The following is a 4,817-nucleotide window of genomic DNA, read 5'->3' on the forward strand; positions in this document are numbered from 1 at the left end:
CTTGGGCGCTGCCCCGCGCGGGCGAGGGGGAGGGGGCGTGGGCCGCGGGAGGGGCGCGGGGAGAGGCCGTGGGCCGGGGGAGGAGCCCCGCGCGGGCGAGGGAGGGCCAGCACGTTTTTTTAATTTTTTTTCTGGTTCGTTTTTTCTTTTTCTTTTTCTTTTTCTTTCATTGAAAGTTCACGGATTTGAATTAGTTAATGAAATTTTATAACTAGTTCAGGAAATACAAAATAGTTCAAGAAAAATAAAAATAGTTTTTTCAAATATAGTTCACGTATTTTATAAAAAGTTCAGCAAATTGAAATAAGTAAAGAAAAAGAAAAAGAAAAAATATATAAAAAAACGTGCTGGCCCTCCCTCGCCCGCGCGGGGCTCCTTCCCCGGCCCACGGCCTCTCCCCTCGCCCGCGTGGGGCTCCTCCCCCGGCCCAAGCCCCCCTCCCCTCGCCCCTCCCCCGGCCCACGCCCCCTCCCCTCGCCCGCGCGGGGCAGCGCCCTAGTTTTAGTCCCACCTCGGAAGCGGGGGGGCGCCAGGAGCGGCTTAAATAGCTGCCTCCGCCCCCCCTTTCGAACTCCTCTCTTATTATCCCCGTGCGCCCTGTTGGACCCCGCTACTGGGCCCGCTAGTGGGCTCGATCGGCCGCCCGAGTCGCCTTTAGGCTTGATTTGGGTAGCTTCCGTAAGCTACTATGGGCCCAGCAGCGGTGGTCGGGCATTTTTTTTAAAAACTTCACTTTTTCAATTATTTTGGCAGAAAGTAGCGGCCAGAAACAACATCAAACAAAATCATCATCAGTACAATATATATGCCCAGGTAGCAAACAGCAAACATAATCATCATGATGCCCAGGTAGTATAACATATGCAATGTCATCTCCAAATTTATTACATATATCTTTTATCAAAACACAAACAAATAACTTATCAAGTTTTCTTGCAGACACGTACGAATAAAAAACGACAAAGGTTCGTGCGACCACTTTTATTCTTCGTAGAAACCAACCTGCATCTGTACCTACGCCCAGTTCCTGAACAAAACATAAAGAATTGGTGAGCAAATATAGTTGCTAAAATCAAAGTAGGAACATAACAACAATAAGAAGATAACATCTTACTTCTCGTTCAAATGACATGTAGCCTTATTATGACCTGCTTGACTACACAAACTGCACAAAGGACCACTTTTCTTCTCTGTAAAATCTTTTGGCCTACCATTCTTTGTAACGCCGGGGCCCCCCTTTGACCGCCCCTTCTTAGGTGCACCCTTCGTCGAAACTTTCTGAGGATCACCAATACCAGGCTCAACTTGTTGCACTTGACTTGCCTCCTTCTTCAGCATAGCATACCTTCTACTTCCTATAAGTTCCTCCTCTGAAATCTTTTTCTGTGCTATTATGTTGTCTAGACACTTCATCAACTCATCGAACAAGAAGGGATCATTTGCTGCAACATGAGCAGCTTGTGCGGTTTTAATGGATATTGCACTATACCGTTCTCTCTCCAATGGCCCTGACCAACCCCATCCAAACATATCACTCTTCCTCTGCACAGGCAACCCATCTCTTGCATGTTTGGACAACCGATGAAGGACACAACACTTTGGTATTTCAGTTAAATTCAGATGATGGAGAACAAACAGAATGTGTTTGCATGGCAGCCCTTTCCGAACCATCCTAAGACAACTGCATGTAATAGTTTCTTCTGAGTTACCTGGTTCATAAACAACATTATACCTAAACTTGTGGTTATCCTTCCATGTCACAATGAATGTCTCACGCCCAATTCCCACGAGCGTCTCAAATATCTCCAGCTAACCCATCTTATGCAAATCATCTTGCAAGATGTAGAAATTAGCAGGTGTGAATACTTTGGCGGCATGCTCCTCAAGGACTTTATATTCAGTAACAGACGGTGGTTCCTTCTGGAATGCCTCGCAGTCATCGTACGCCTCGTTCTCACGCAGGCGAACTATACAGTTCTCATAATGCACCACCAAATCAACAATTGTCATACCGTAGTCCAGGTGAAGGTGAAGGCAGGAGTTGAGGCTTTCACTCCTCTGGTTACTTCGCATACCAAGAAAAAAACCATCGGAAAGATATGAAGCTGCCCACAGTCTCCTCTTCCTGTACATCCTGTCAAGCCACTCTTCAGTTCTATCCGTCTTCCACTTATCATAGAAAGCTTTCCATCTCTGCTCAAAGTTTGCTTGAGAGGTGGCATAGTACAGGAGCGATCTGAACTCATCCAGTGACTTGTAATGCAGGTGCCTCTGCATATTTTTCTCGATATGCCACGAACAAAGACGATGGAAAACATCTGAAAGGACGGTCCGAATAGCCCGGATCATTGCAGCGTCACCGTCTGTGATTATTGACTTTGGCTTCACCTGACAGTTTGCCTTCATAAATGTCTGCAGCAGCCACACGTATGTCCCTTCCGTCTCGTCAGCAATGATGGCACAACCAAACACTGTGGTGCAACGGTGGTTGTTAACTCCTACAAAGGGGACGAACGGCATACCGTATCTGTTCATCTTATACGTGCTATCAAACACGACCACATCTCCGTAGTCCTGATAGTCCCTCCGCGACTGTGCATCGCACCAGAACATACTCTTCAGTCGCCCTTCCTTGTCACGCACATACTCAAAAAAAAACTCAGGGTCCTTCTCCTTCCTACTACTCATAATGCCAACTGCCGTCTCTGCATCACCCTTTGCAATGAGCCTCATTTTTTCTCTGCAACAAAGATTGTAAATGTCCCTCCTGATAAGCCCGCACTTATCGTACGAACCGTATCTGCTGATGAAGTTGTCCATTATAATATGCTTTCTTATCCCGGCCGCTTCCATGGCCAATATCTCAGCCCTCTGCCCATCTCCAATCCGTCTGTGTGACCATAAAAAACAAACCTCGTCGGGCCGAGCCATCGCGTGGTTGTGATCATCCACGAATGATGCGACGAACCAAACGCCACGTTCTCTGTCCAGCTTCACCACCATATGTGCACCGCAGTCACAACGAGTCTCCGGTCTAAGCCTGCGCTTGCGGCCCTCCATGGTTATGAACTTGCTCTGCCTTCTCCCAGCCCTGGAGCAAAGAAACCGCCGGTACCGGATCATTCCCGAAGCACCTCGTTTCACCTTCTGTTTCCTTATGCTAAACCCGTGTTCTCTGGCGTGATTGTTGTAGAATATGTATGCATCCCCTTGCGACCGAAAGGTCATAGCCATGACCTTCCAATGTATCTCAAGCATCTTCTGCTGCCTTTGAGCCTCCTCAATATCGATCTCTCCCTCATCGTGATCAACGCTCGGACCATCTGACTCCTCCTACAACATTCATTTCAAAATATATATGTCAAATTATTATCATTTAAATCATACTATTGATCCATGTACAACATCTATCAACTAACCTGGCTCAAGTTATCTGCAAATGATTCCTGCCAACTATGTTGCACATTGTCAACATCCACATCTTCTTGGAAATTTGTACACAAAGATATACAGTTAGCCATGCCATACTTTGCAATTTCAAAAATAAAAAAATATACGACACTTACGTTTTCGCTATTTGCGCCATGTTCATTATTATCAAAATCCTCCGGAGGTAAGATATCATATGACGAGATGGAATCGTTGTCGCTGCTGTCATCATCTTCGTTCAAGTTATCGTTATTGGTCTTAGTCACCTTATCAGTACCATTCTCGTCCCTCCCGAATGCAGATTCTTCGTCCATGTCAACACGCCTAACTCACAGAACTGCAAAACATCGTGTGTTAGGTTTAGTACAATGCATCATGCCCAAAGCAACGCTAGTTCTGTAAATCATGCCCTAGTCCGTAGAGGAGGCGCTGCGGCGGGAGGTTTTGATGAACCCTAAACCCTAAATCCGTACATGCATGAACTAGCCCTCACTTCTATCCAGCGGCGAGTCTACTAGACAGGCTTAAACAGGCTCAAGCCTACCCTCCAGAAAAACAATTTTTTTAGTACTGCTATTACTACTTTCATTCCAGCTCATTACTACATCTATTATCCAGTAGAAAACACACAACACCACGCATGCGCAGTTACGGGCAGCACAAACGAATGACCAGTCTGCATCAACTGTGTAATTACTCGTTCATGTACTGTAAACGAATTTAGTGCCCAACGCAACTTATTTGCAAAAAAAGAAAAATAAAAAAATGAGTTTGCATGCATGTATTCCTCACGCGAAACCTATATCTATCCCGCTAGGTTTAGATGACGGGCATGACAAACCTTGGCCTGCGGTGTAGACGTCGACGACGTTCGACGACAGTGCTGCGGAGGCAGCGTCAGACGTCGGGCCCTTCACGTCCCCGGCGTACAACGGCGACGGTTAGATGTGGCGACGGACGACGTTGCGACGGCGAGGGCGGTGTCGGACGGGGTTCGGGCGGCGAGGGCAGCGTCAGACGTCGGGCCCTTCACGTCCGCGTCGTCGGACGACGGTGAGATGCGGCGACGGGCGACGTTGGGACGGTGAGATGCGGCGACGGGTGAAGTTGGGACGGTGAGATGCGGCGACGGGGGCGGCGGCGGGCGACGTCCAGACGCCGAGGGCGGCGACGGGCGACGTTGGGACGGCGAGGGTGGCCTCGCACGGGGTTCGGACGGCGGCGATCCGCTGCGGCGGCGATCGCCAACTCTGGAAATACCGTGATTAGCGGGCGGGCGACTAGATGGGCGGGCGAGAAGATGGGGGCGGGCCCAGATCATGGGTACTTTTTTTTTCATGCGCGCGGTATACGTATGCCCGGCAGAGCTGTACAATACGAGGTGGGCA

At 48.5% G+C, this 4,817-nt stretch overlaps 1 pseudogene; it reads left to right on the top strand.

Moving 5' to 3' along the window:
• Window positions 1–4,817, top strand: part of LOC119361562 — a 19,480-nt pseudogene that overhangs the window by 13,873 nt on the left and 790 nt on the right.

The sequence above is a fragment of the Triticum dicoccoides genome, chromosome 2B, assembly GCF_002162155.2.
Source record: "Triticum dicoccoides isolate Atlit2015 ecotype Zavitan chromosome 2B, WEW_v2.0, whole genome shotgun sequence".
Classification (NCBI taxonomy): domain Eukaryota; kingdom Viridiplantae; phylum Streptophyta; class Magnoliopsida; order Poales; family Poaceae; genus Triticum; species Triticum dicoccoides.